Here is a 13542-nt window from a genome sequence, read left to right as displayed (position 1 = left end):
GTGTGTGTGTGTGTGTGTGTTTCTGTGATCCTTAATGCAATTTAAAATGAGTGAGTTGTTTGAAAAAAAAAATCATCTGTAAATATGGAAACCTGTTTGCCATGTTTGCCAGTATTACATATTTTTTTAACATAATATCACCATCAATTTCCAAAACTCATGAACTTAGTTTGCTTAATATAAAGAGACAATTTATTAACACCACATCCTGTTTCTCCTTAGAATCAGTCAAACCTCTGGTATTGAATAGGCTATGTAAGTCAATAAACCCTGACATTGACAAATTTATTGAAATCAACTCAAAGATAAAAAAAAAAGTCAAAACACCTCACTGCTAAAAAGATAATTTAGGATAATTAAGTTTATTACACTGCCCCCAAGTGGTGAGACAAAAAAGAGGACTAAATAAATACAACTTGAAAAATTTGTAAGTGCAAGAGAGGGATCACAAAATAACCCACCTTGATAAATGCAGAGTGTGGAAGCTACAAGTGTTTGGATTTGACAATCTCTAAGCAAGTTAGGTCTGGAGATGCATTGATTGTGAAAATTAGGGTCGATGACAAAGTTTAAAATAACAATTCAGCCGAAGCAGATTCTGAGGTTTTTTTTAATTAGTCTACTTCTATGACATTCTTTGTTTCTGATTTTTAAATGAGCTATGTGATTGGATGTATTTGAACTGTTGTCCGTGGTGCCTAACACTACATGTCTTACTTGTTTTTAAAACAAACAGTTCTGGGGTTCTTTCTGAAGATGAACTATCCACTAAGGACTTCCATGAGAACTACACACCATGGGAACTTTTTTTCTGTTTGCATTTGCACTGCCGTGGTCTAAAGCAGGAGCTAAAAAAAGTTTCCTCTAAAGCCTGGCTCACGCTGTAGGACAATCGGGCCGATTTGAGCTCCGATTCTTACTTCCCGACAATTGCAGGGTCGCTCCCGACCGATTATCTGCTCAGATTATCTTGTAGTGTGAGTGGTAAACTCAAACCTTACCATGGAAACTGATATGTTTTAAGCGTGGCTTTGTTTAGAGAGAAAAAAAGGTCCCTTCATCTCATGTTTTGGGTCTATGAATTATTAAGATTACTTCTTTCCTTATTGTGTAAAAACCAAAAAATAATTTAGTTGCTTTGAAAAATGTGTCAACAGAAATTCATAATGCTAATATGGCTTATATAGACTTTTAATAAGAGCAGTAAGTCATCGATAATTACATTGATCACAGGATTTATAGTGCTTACTGAATATAGAAGCTTAGTCCAATACTAAAGCTGCAGATGTGCTTTGACTCCCAGGAGTGACCTGGCTGACGCGCTGTACTGTCCTATGTAGGCCAATACGATACCGTTTGCTGTGTGTTGTTTCAATAACATTTCTGCAGGCGTGTCTTTGGTTTGCAGCATAATACAATCCGTTTATTGCAGCACCATGCGAAGTGAGTACAGCGTCCATCAGTTTCCATTCATTTGAACCAAACAAACAAACAAACAATACAGCTGCGGTTTCTCCATGCCGCCTGCCGCCTCAGTGGTCAAAAACCATAAGCCCTTCTGGGGTCAAAACACCTCCCGTACCTGGACAAGTGACATACCTATATACCTGTGCCTTAAACAATAGGACAGCGACACCCAGTGCCACAATAGTGAAAAATGATTTACAGCTTGACCCAAAAACATGAATATGGCTCTTACACTGAAAATGTATATGTTTTGTTACATCTCTCTCTCTCTATCCCTCTCTAGTTTAACTTTGGCTATGGTGTTCTGTAATAGGAAAAGATGGTTCCAAATCAAAGTCAAGTCAGTCAAAGATAAAAGTCAAAGTCAAAAATAAATACTTTCTAGAAGATCTACTTCCATATTTCACAATTATGTTTTTACTAAGTTTGTACTGTACTGTACATACTGAAAGTCCACTGTGCCACATTTCAAAACAACAAAAAGAGGAACATTATAGTGAGCTGAGCTGTTATTGATGAAAACTGTTTTTATGAGGCTTTAGCATTTGTTATACAATATAGGGCATCTCTACTAAGTGCAGACTGAATCTGTTTTATGACATCATTGTGTGACTAGTGGTCAGTTTGAAATTCAATGATTAAACACTTGGAAGCCTTGTTCATCACCCATACAACTTCAGCATTTTATTGATTTATTACTATGTTGCAGCTGTGGATCAGTTGGTAGAGTCAGTCGTCTCTAAACCGCAAGGTTGTTGGGTTTCGATCCCCCGCTCCTGCAGCCACATGTCTGATGTGTCCTTAGACAAGACACTTCATCGGCATGTATGAATATATGAATATTCTTTACAGAACAAATAGTCCTAACTCCATCTTTCCTGACTTCAAGAGTGAATAGGAACACTGATGTATTGTTGTTAGTGCAAACATAACACCCTGTCCGCAGACCCCAGACAGTCAGACCCTCTCAATCAGCCCAAATCAAGTCTGTAATAAAGTGGCTGCAGGAAATACATAATAAAACAACATTGTGCATGCAATTTTACAAAAGAAATAAAAGAACATGTAATGGAAATGCTGTGCAAAATCTAAAAAGCACATAAACACATACAAAACTATGCTGTTCAGTTCATAGTTAAGAAGTGCTGTGATATGTGTTCGACATCTATTGTGTTTGTAATGCCATAATTCATTTTCAACAGTTTGCTCAAGTCCATTTACTATTTACCATCACCCACGCTCCTAAACCACTGAATGTAGCCTATGTAATATGCCATATCAACTGTTTTCACCAAGTTTATGGCACAGTTGTCACTTTTACCCTCAATCAATTACAGCAGAGCCGACAGGCCGACCAATCAGATCAGACTTGGCTCACATGGAGACTCTGAACGTGGGCACTTCAGAGCAATTCACACAATGATTGACGGACCGCGGCGCGCACGGAGTATGTGTGAATTGGGCTTTAGAGAGAGAGTCAGAAGCGAGCCGGTGCATGGAACAAATACATGAAAGTATGAAAGTAAACAAGTACATGAAAACAAATTGTGCATTGTCCAATGACAATTTTGATAGTACCAAAAGCCCTGAGAGCTTGCTGTAATGTTTTGAGTAACTTCAGTAACTTAACTGAAACTATGTTGTGATTCAGGTTTTTGTTTACACTCTCTCACTAACAAGAGAGACTTTTTGCCTTAGCAGCCAGTTTTTAGTGGGAGAGTAATTGGATTCCTCTGGGAGAATCATATCACGTTACAGGTAAGAGAAAACTACTATATTTTAACAAGATGGTGGATTTAGAATAAATGATTTCACATTGTCTAAAGTCTGTTGGGTGTAGTTTTTCAGAGACTGAGATATTCAAAGTTTTTTAAATAACTATAACTAAATTATAATTTTCTCATTTCAGCTGTTTCACGCTTATCTTATAAATGTATAAGCAACCGTCTCTGAATAAATTGACAGTTATGAATATGCATTTCTGAGATGAGAAGGATCTTCTTTTCTAAGCTGATTATTAAAATTAAATTGTTTTTCCCCATGATTATTTTCCTCAAATACATTGTATATACTATATTTATTTAAAATTTAAATATATAATTAAAATGAATATGTCAAGGTGTAGCTCTGTTAACCAAATATATTCGACAAGAGACATCAGTTCAATGTCCTTTTGCCTTATTTTATTGTTTAATAAAGGCCATTTTTAGGTGGTTGTCTTTATGGTCTTTGTGTTTTAAGGGTTTCAAATTCACATTCTTACCAATATTTAATCCACAGATTGCTGCTGCTCTTCAATCAAGGAAGTCTCCCTGCTGAGATGCTCTTCAGAAAGCCATGTGTTTTTTATTCTCCTCCTGTATTTTTCTGCCATTGGGATGTTTCATACAACTTTCCAGCTTTTAGCGTTTTACCACAAGACCTTCCCTCCTCCAAAGGCAGCCCTTTGTGCATGTGACAAATGTTTAATGGAGCATGAACCTGGATTTAGTGAGCTTTTGAAGCAAACTCCTGAGCTCTTTTTGTCACCAAAAAAAACAATATATCCGAGGATGTTTTTAAATGGTGGCAGGTAAGTATAATCTTTTGGATTCTTAAATGTTGTATTTTAGCTATTGGAAGCTATAGAAGCATTTCTGCTTTATTGTTATTTGGTTGTTTTTTGTTGGGAACAAAGCTTGAACTGTTTTATGATCTGGTATTGATTTCCATTGACCTGTTTCTGTTAATGGGTTCTGTCAAAGAATGAACAGAATACTTAATAACAGCAGGGTGCGTCACAGGGTGTCAAGGTTTTTCTACATTGTTAAATCCAGTTCAAGCAGAACCAAGCAGCAACCTCTGGTGATGAAAAATTAAGCCCTGCATGCGGAAGTGCAAAATTGTGCAGTATGTGGATCGTCTGCTTGAGGCTGGCTGAAGAAGCTCCAGAAGTTACATACAGACCCATTAAAAAAATAAACAAAGCGAAAATGAACGTGTTTACAGCCTGGCTCCAAAAAACAAATAGGTCTGATAAGCTCATGTCTCGATCGGCACACACTGTATGTGGGTAGAATTTTTTTACAACTCATCCATTTTGATCAAGCTGCAACCTCCAGTTTTGAAAAATTAAGCCAATGCAGAAGTGCAAATTCCTGCAGTTCGTTGAGTGTCCACTTGAGGCTGGCCCCAGGAATACCGGAAGTCAGATTTTTACAGCATAACTAAACATGTTTACAGCCTGGTACAAAAAAACAAAATAGGTCTGATTAGTTATTGTCATCACTAGCTCACACTGTACGGGAGGTGATTTTTTTAAAAACGGTTCTGTTGTGATTTTGAAAACAATAAGTGTTATCCACATAGCTAACATGATCAACAGGTGGGCCCAATGTAACGATTCGTCAAGAGGCTTAAAATTCGCCTCAGTTCTGGCTCTCAGCCTGTCTTTAGGTTGACTGAAAGTTAGGTTGAGACAGGATTTCCAGCATGGCGGCTGCCGATGAGCCTACGGCACCCCCTGCTGTAACAGATGGCTGACGTCACTCAGGCTTCGTCCATTCATATTTACAGTCCATGCCTTAAACCCACCTCAGCTCCAGCTCTCTTCCTGTCCTTAAGGCAAGACACGGCAGGCAAAAACATTGTTTTTTTATGCACTGGTCAATTTTACGATTTACGAAACAGAACACGTCCAAAATACACACTTAGGTGTTTATTTTACTACACTTTGCGCCTATAGATTTGTCCTAAATTCACTAAAAGTTAACATCCTTACGCGACATGCAGTGCCGCAGTCTTTGTCTGTACCTTCACATATATAGTCCTCACAGATATCGTTGCAAGGCTAATTCTCTCCTGATCAATGTTTTGGGATCCAAATATGGTCATTTCCTCTGTACCAGCAACCAATCACAAGAGTATAAACGGGTTTTAACTCCAAGAGTGAATGTCATTGGCTGTTGTCGATTTCTGACACTGTGATTCGTTCAGATGCATCACGTGATGCGCCCTCGTTTAGCTCTCCGCGGGACAAACTGTTTATTCAATATGCCGAACAATGAACACAAACTCCAAACCTACTTACAAAAGACAAAAACAACTGTCACTTTCAAGACGACAAAAAGCTAAACAAACAACAGGATCAAATGACAAAAAAGACGAAAAGTGCATCGATGCGTAAGCTGTCATCCGAGTGTTTGGATAGCGGGGGTGACCAACAGGCCACACAAAAGTGGCTGATAGTTAATCTGGAAGGTATGAATGAACTGATCAGTGAATTGATTTGTCCTAGTTGTGCTGGGACAGGTCTAAAAAATAAAATATAAATATTGATCCGCAAAACCAGGGGTTCTGTAGCAGCCAAAGTGATGGTTACTGCAAGAGAGTTTTTACATCTCCTCGTCTTCAACGCCTAACCAGGAATGACGCTGCCTTTGATGTGAAAGTACAAATGGTGCGCTTAGTGCACAAGTTGGGGTTGGGATCTGCAGCTCTCAAGAAGATCAGCAAAGTTTTGGGGATTCCTGGGCTTCATCAGAAACACGACAGGTGACAGGTAGGATGAAACGCTATCAGATGGGGATAGTGTTGCATTTAGGAAGGTGGTTGTACTGAACCCATACCCTGGGCATGAAATAGTAAAATTGGAGTGTATCAATCATGCCCACAACAATGGGTTCAGCACTCAGAAAGTTGAGTGCACAGGGGACGTTGGGGGGAGGGGTGTAGGCAAGCTGACTGCCAGTAAATGCAAAACTTTGCAAAATTATTACAGGGGGGCAATCCTTAATAACCAGGGTTCATTATAAAATGAAGGCAGCAATATGGCCAGGTGCAGTACCTCCTGGTATTGGTTTAGGAGAGCAGAGGAGAATGGGGAAACACCTGATAGCCATCAACACCATGCCGGGAACTTTCTAACACGAGAGGTGAGGAGGAAGTGTACCCATACCACCGCATGTCAAGTGACAGCCTGCTACAGCGCATGGTGGCACTCCAACCACAAATGCGAACGAGTGCCTGAACTCCATTATATGGGCGCGTTGTCCAATATGTGGGGAAAAGCAGGGTTGAGGCAGCAGCCAGTATGGCCATCTCCACGTTTAATGAAGGTGCCTCTGCCTTGCTAACTGTTATGGAGAGGCCGTGGCTTCAGAGCACAATTGTTACGATCAATGCAAAGAGGGAAACTGATACACTGACACAAATTGAGACTTTCAAAAGCTGAGGCCGTCACCTCTGCCAGTGTGAAACCTAGGCGCAAGAGTCTGGGCACAGCTAAAAAACTGAGAAGACGTCAGCAGGAAATGGATGAGGGGCCTACATATGGAGCAGGCATGGACAACTAGATTGTAAATGGTCTGTGTTATGCAGGCAGGGTATACAAACTAGGGTGGCAGTTCTACTGGTGGCAATGTGTGTGTGTTGTGTTACTGTGGTTCTGTTCAGTTCATACATGCTTTTATTCAGTTATCAATTTGTATGTGTTTAAGATGTTCTATATGGTTGTTGCTATGAAATTTATTAGATATTATGTCTGTAAATAGTAATTTCCAATAAGAATTTATGGAATTTTACAATACAAATCTTTAATGTCCGTTTTCTCAACAAAAAAAAAATTCTCATACTCTGACACAGAAATCTCCACTTCAGTAGCACTTGCATACACCAAACATTCCAGTTTTATTCCTATCTATATTCTGAAGGTATCAACAGAGGGGTTTGTTCACATATCATTCATAGCCTGATTTATATAACAGTTTATTCCTAAAAACACTTTTTTTTTTAGTCTGTTGATAGTATTTTTTGATTTATGGAGTGATAAAAAGAGATATCCAAAACCCCCTCTGTAAATACCTGTGTATTTAATATGTCAACAAAATGAAAACATAATTTTGAACCTGGGTTTATCCAATGTTCAGATTTCTGAGCTGGAAATGTATGCAAATTAGCATATATTTAATTAGATAATGCCTTATTTGCATACTTAAACAAAATTTCAGAAAACTTGTAATATTAAAAATATTTGTCTTGATATAAGTAATCAACTGGAGAAGTATCATGTTGATATCTGGGAGTTAAATTTCTTACCCTATTCACCTGTAGTGTCTTGCCTTAAGTTGGCTGAAAGTTTGAGACAGTATTCTCAGCATGGGGACAGCCATCGATGTAACTCCAGATGGGTGACATCACTCATATATTGTCTGCAAATCCTTATCCAATAGTTTTTCCCCAACCAGTAAGAAATGTTCAGGTCGAATGTGTACATGGATATTAATTGTAATAACAAACTTATGAACCACACCCCTTTTTCGGAATGGAGTTTTCATTGGGCCAGATCGGAATAGTTTCTTCCGATTGAGGTTTTTTACATTAAACATTTTTATTCTCATTTTGCTTTCATGACAATTATATCTGTCATATGGTATGAAACGGTTACAGATTTGAACTGTAGCATGTGCGTACAATGGTCCACGTAACATTGAACTGGGAAATATGGAAATACGAACTACACTAGTTGATGGCGCCATTCTTAAGTTATGATTTGGTTTACTAAGGTTTTGCTGGTTACTCTTTGAACTATGCTCTGCGGCTCCAATTTGAAAAGACTATTGCATTGACTTTTTACAAGAGTTATGTTAGCGTAAGGTGGCTGTTTGTGGTAGTCGGCTTGTCAATTTCCAACATCAATGTAGTGATTTACCATCTCCACTTCAGTAAACTAGTCATAGAAATTAAACCTGTTGTTTAAGTTGTCCCCCTCGTCTCTCACAGTTAGTGTAGTCACACACGACTTCTGCCGGAACCTTTAATGACGTAATCGTCAAGATTTTAATTTCTAGATATCAAACATGTTTGAAATAAATTAGGGGCTTCCCTGACTATCGCACAAACAGATCGGGGACTGTTTGGATCTTTATATGACTCACATTACAAGATAATCTGGTAAAATAATCAGTACCGAGCAGCCTTGCAGTCTGAGCCAGGTTTTAAGACTTTAGAAATGTTGTCGAGCAGAAAATTGTGAAAACTTGAATTACTCAACTCACTTGAATGTATTGATATTTTCTAGGAGAGAGGATAATCATGTGAATCTTTTTGTCTGTCAGAAACTGCAGCCTGGAAGAAGCAGCTTTGATTACTACAATAAAGTAGTGGAAGAGGTGTTTCAGATGTTCCCAACTAATCCAGATTTAAGACAACCCAGTCCTGACCGCTGCTTGACCTGTGCTGTTGTTGGTAATTCTGGTCATTTGAATGGATCACACCAAGGACCTCTGATAGATTTTCATGATTTCGTCATAAGGTACAGTGAATCATCAGTTTTAATGCTGCTGTTGAGACTTTTCTTAAACAAGGTCTTAAACCCTTTTTTACACTTTATTCCCCTGTTATGTGAACTGAAGTCTCAGAATACACTTCTTTTACAAATATTTTTTCATTTAATGAAATACAGCATAATGTCCTCTCTTTCCTTTAGAATGAACACTGCTCATATCACAGGCTTTGAAAGAGATGTTGGAACCAAAACAACACATCACGTGATGTATCCCCACAGTGCTACTGACTCATCTTGTGCTGTTCCCATTCAAGACAAGTGATTTGAAGTTGCTCGTCAAGTCCTTCACTCCAAGGTAGATGTGTAATTTAAATCAAGTATGTGAAAAAGGAAAAAAAAAAACATTTGTATTTGTTTCAGTGTTAGGATGAAATTGATTTTAAGAGTTTTATACATTCAACAACTGTGAAGAAGTCACGTGGATGCAAAAAAAATGGAGTAGCAGGTGGGGTACTACAATGACCGCTGGTATCTCCTGAGAGATCTGCACAGTCCTCTTCAAAACAACAAAAAATAGTGAACAAGTAAGCTTTGATAGAAGTTAAGTAGTTTGACCACTCAATGTAGGGCTAAAGGCAGAAGAGTCTGAAGTGGGGTTGACAGATGGGAGAATAGATTAAATGTGTACTTGAAGCTTCTAGATGTTATAATTAATACCAGTACCAGACTTTTTCCTTAAATATAATGAGTGATGCGTCTAAAGGCGCACTTACACTGGGCCCAGTTGTCCGTACTGCTGCAGCATAATTGCCCCAATTCCTGCACTCACATTGCTCCAGGACAGCAGGATATTGCTCATGAAAATGGTGCACTGATGCAATCTAGACAGTAGAGCTGGGTTACTTTAGAAGCTTGTATTTATAGTAAAAAGTAATCCATCCAATTTTTATATACCGATTACTTAAAGGCCGAATGTGTAACATTTTACACATAAATATAGCAGAAATCTCTCTGAGTCATGACTGTTGACAATGAGTGAAAAATGGGAGTCCCGCTAGATGTATTGTTGTCAGAGCCATGTTTACATCATGTTTACATGGGCAAAGGACTAGAGAAAAGAAGAATAACGTAGCCTACTCACTGCTTATTTGGATGTCACGTAAGTGTCTTTAGATCTCGGTCATTCCGTGTCAATTTATGTGTAATATGAAGCTATGAGTGAACCAAAGTGTGCTAACATTAGCCTGCTAACACAACAATGCAGGACACAGGCAATTTTGTCCGCCGCTAGCCCTTAATGGTGCTGAATTATGTTGCGTTCTAATTGATAACTCCTTCATGTGAACATGAGTGGTGAGGGGTTGGAGGTGTGTTGCTGGAGGAGAGCGGAGGCCTCTAAATAGTGGAGTTGTAGCCAAACAGCAGTTTGTTTTGGTTTAATGTTGGTGCTCAAGGGCGACATCTACTGGATCAAAAAGCCGCACATTCTTGCTTTAAAGGCTTTATATGCGAAATCAAGTATATCCTCTGAAAATAACTCTGTGAGTAATGACTGTCTACAATGGGTGTAACACTCGAGTCCCACTGTCTGTGATGTTTTCCGAGTTTTCCGAGTCATATTGCCAGTTTGTTTATAGTGCCAGGACGGCGGCTGACTCCTCCCCTCACGAATAAAAGTTGTTTAATTGAGGGACTAAAGAAAAGAAGAATAACATACTGTACTCACTGCTTAACTGTGTTTCTAGATCACGCTCATTTCGGGTAAATTTACATGCAGTGTGAAGATACGAGCATAATAAAGATCGCTAGCATTAGCATGCTAACACAACAATGTACCGCGAGTTGTTTTGGTTTCATGCTGGTGCTCAAGGGCGACATCTGCTGGATCACAAAATATAAAGCCTTTAAGAGGGTATTTGCAGAAAATGAGTATTTGATTTATTTTCTTTAACAATTGTATGAGATGGCCTTTAAAAGTCTTTCATTCAACGTTTAGAATCCTGGGAATAACCTGTGAAAATCATGGTATAAAACAGGGAGAAATTAGAGGCAAGCCCAAAGAAACAAAAACAAAACAAAATAATTATCTTGAAATATTAACACATATTATCAATGTAAATTACATTTCTTTTGCAATGAAAAAATCTTGGGAAGACTGTTAGGAAAAGCCAAAGTCAGTAAAGCATTGCAAGAAAAAACATTCAAGTAAAATGTTTATTTTGGCTTCCTTTCAAAACATCTTGGACAAGCTCCCTAAAGGTGTGATCCAAAGCTCTTGGGTGTAACTGAAAAAGGGTGGCTTTGATTTTGGATTTGGCTAGAAACAATTAACCTGCTGCAGATTTTCACAGCTTGCTTCAAGTGTTGCTTGAAATAAAATGTAGCACTGTACAGTAGTTTGGTCCTCTATATCATTGTGTGAAATTAAACATTTTCACCCAGTGATAAATGCATTTATTTGAACACATTAACATGGACTTGTTGAATTGTTATTATCTTTATGCACCATTTTAGCCCTGCAGAATTTCTCAAGCTGCAGCTTTATACAGGTAGCCTTCTTGCATAGTTCATATGTTGTAATGTTGAACAAGGTATGCCATTACTTTAGTTTTGATTATAGACTTGTAAGAATAACAAACTATGTCAACGTTTTAAATGTTTTTTTAGAATGTGATTAATTTCTAGGAGGCATGTTGATGCAGAGAAGAAGTTATCTTTTGCTGGAATGTTATTTTTTATTAATTGAAGGGTCGAGAGAGGGACATTACCCTCGTCCATTTCTCCCTGCCTGTATGTGTTTGCTCTTTTGAGGATCTTCAACAGCAGTTAATTTCATAAAGTCACCCAAACAACATAAAAATAACATCATCAGCTGTTTAATATATCATGAGACTTCCGTCTTCAACATCTGTCTCTCTCATTCTCTCTTTTATTCTCTCTATCATCACCTGCAGAACATACAGAAGAGAGATGAGAGATGAGAATAAGGGAGATTAATCATCAACTAGTTTATTTGTTTTAAATGGAGATACAGATAAAAAGAAGATGTGCACAGCATGTAACCCCATGTAACACTAAATGAATAAGAAAAGAAAAAACACAATTAGTGATATTTTGAAAAGTTTCTGACCATCAAGGAAACATGTACTATGTTATATGACATCAAGTAGGCCTATGTAGGTTTGGAAAGTGAGGTAAAACATTTTTTTCCATCTCCCTAGTTGTTATTCCGACCTTCATGGTCAGTGTGAAAGATATAGCTAACACACAGGCAAAGACAGGGCAGAAGCACATGTGACAGGCCTAAACCTAACAACACAACTGAATAGGCTGTTACAAAAGATGATGTCACATGTTTCAATTAGAGAGATATATACACAGTTGTTGTATATTAGAAGAAGAATGGGTAGACTAACACTTCATGTGTCCCCCAACAGAGAAAAAACAGCCAACAACACACGGTTCAAGGCCAACAAAGATTTGGTGAGTATAATAAATAATTTTGATGGAAGCTTATCAACATAAATATCTGGGTAGTCATGCAAGACGTCCTTCAAGAAGTCCTTCAAGTTTCAATCAGTAAAAACACAAAGTTTCTTGCCAAATATCCACTCTGATCCTGTATTTGATCATGCCTGTAAACCCCTCTATTTCAGCCCTGTTCAGAACAGGCTGTTTCTGTGTCTGTACCTTTAAATGCAAATGAGCTGTGTCTGACCACGCCCCTGTGGAAGGCCTTGGGTGGCTTGGGATTTGTTGCACAATGCCTAATTGTTTAGAGAGACTAAACAATTAGGCACCCACAATTTGTAAACCCACAATTTGTATTTTTAAATGATAAATAATGGAATTTCAAACATGTGATTAGAACCATGATTAATTGTGGTTAACTATTGAAATTTAGCAATTAATCAAGATTAAAATGTGAATTATAATCCTAATTTCTATATACTGTATATGTATACTGCAGTTCAATCATTAGAGGCAACAGTCCCTTGCAACACTTGTCAATCAGTCTGAGCTCCAATGTGCTATAAAAAAACTAGCAGTACAGGAGCAAAAAGCAAGGTTTCCATAAGGGCCAGCTGCTGACTTGTCACCTAATTACAGCCAGTTACTTTTTTCTATTGCTAAATAAAACAATTATGACAAACACATTATAACTAGTTCCATGTTTTCATTTCATCTTCCCGATTGATGAAAAAGTACACAGACAATGAATACTGAAAATCTGGAGACAGAACAGGCCACCATTAGCTATTGCTAATATTAGCATTTAGCCACTTCCTAGTCAACATTTACATTTAAGAAACACTGATACGATATGCAAGGCATTTATTAATTCTAGATATTAACGCTCATCTTAAACACATTTCCAGCTCACAATGTAACTGTGCAGATCTCCCTTCAAGCTCCACTGTTATTTTCACATTAATATATAGTCCATGCAGTGTATAAAGTTTATTTCCAAATTTGCACAAGCAATTTGATGATTGAATTAACTAACTACTTTGTGGTGTAAACATTAATTATTGTTCATTTCATGTTAACATTCCCTCACCAAAAAAAGTTTGCAGAACGGTACAGACAGATGCTGGAGGTCTTACATTGACTATAATACAATGTGAGCTGGAATTAGATCTAGCCAATTTTGCTCTAAAACAGCATTCAATTCTAGAAGTATTAAATCCTCTTGTATCGTATCAGTGTTTCTCAAATGTAAATGTTAACTTAGAAGTGGCTGAATGCTAAATTTAGCAATAGCTTATATGTTTTTTTAACTCAATACAGATTTGTCTCAAGATTTTTGG

This window comes from Labrus mixtus, chromosome 16, assembly GCF_963584025.1.
Source record: "Labrus mixtus chromosome 16, fLabMix1.1, whole genome shotgun sequence".
Lineage (NCBI taxonomy): Eukaryota > Metazoa > Chordata > Actinopteri > Labriformes > Labridae > Labrus > Labrus mixtus.
The sequence above is the reverse complement of the archived record's forward strand: the minus strand, read 5'-3'. Positions refer to the sequence as shown.